Genomic DNA, 1,255 nt, shown 5'->3' with positions numbered 1-1,255 from the left:
TGGAAATAAGTCCAATTTAGAGAGCCTTACTTCTCAATAGGTATGTATTTGACTGGGAAAAATTACAATACAAGCTGTACCTTTAGAGGTATTTGGCAATGTTAACATATGTGTAACTGCAATTTTACCTTCCAATAATTACTTTTCTTTGGATTCCTTAATATTCATATTTCTCTTTTCTACAAGGTAGGATCCACAATGTAGCTTCCTATAACAAAACTCTGAAATGCCCTGAGATAAAATGAAGAGGGTAGAGGGATGAATGATCTGTTTCAGAACAGCCTCTGAAATAGCAACTTGATCATACCTATATACATACATGTGTTTCAGAAATAAACAGAGTTGATTAAGTAGCTTAAAATTAGCCAAAGCACAACCTGGAAACAAATTTTGTATATTTAAAACACCTTTTTAAATGCTCCTAAACAAGACTCCACGTGTCAGGTGCTTGGAATATTCAACAGATGCCATTGTTCACACATGCATTTCAAAATTAAAATGCCCCAGTGAGGGAGAATGCACTTGTATGTTTGAGAGTTAAGAAAATGAAAGTTGCCTGAATGAAACTACTCAATAGCCTCTGACAAAAGTTTAATGCTGAATTCAGTGGGGCTTAATAAAGGAGAATATTTGTAGCTCAAGGTCGATATGAGGGGTCCTTGGTGGTCTCTGAGCTTGGTTGTTTTCTTGGAGACATTACTCAAACTAGGTAACATCATCAGCACACATTATGTTACCTACTTTGAGTAATGAAACATCTGCAACAAAACAACCAAGCTCAGAGAACACCAAGGACCCTCTCTGAGCTTGGTTGTTTTCCTGCAGACATTTCATTACTTAAACTAGATAACATCATCAGTGCTGATGCTTTTACCTAGTTTGGGTAACGTCTCCAAGAAAACAATCAAGCTCAGAGAGCACCAAAGATCCCACAGTGGGGCTTATTTCTAAGATCAAGTACAATGTAGTGTATAATTCTGTCGTCGAATTTTAATCCATACATCTATTAGCGCCCGTCTGATGTGATGCCTCCGGAAATACTGGTGAGCTTTATAATTCTCATCCCATAACATGGCATGCCATCCAATCTGCATGTCATGACCTTCCAGTTTTAATAATCTCCAATTTTCCAGTCGAATCCAATCCCGCAACCACAGTAAAATTGTAGATTGATAGTATTTTTCCAGATCGGGAAGGCCAAAACCCCCCCTTTCCTTAGCATCCTGTAATAATTTTAATTTAATCCTTGGTTTTT

This window comes from Protobothrops mucrosquamatus, unplaced genomic scaffold (assembly GCF_001527695.2).
Source record: "Protobothrops mucrosquamatus isolate PMUCROS unplaced genomic scaffold, P.Mucros_1.0 scaffold1133, whole genome shotgun sequence".
Taxonomy (NCBI): domain Eukaryota; kingdom Metazoa; phylum Chordata; class Lepidosauria; order Squamata; family Viperidae; genus Protobothrops; species Protobothrops mucrosquamatus.
Note: the sequence above shows the minus strand (reverse complement) of the source record.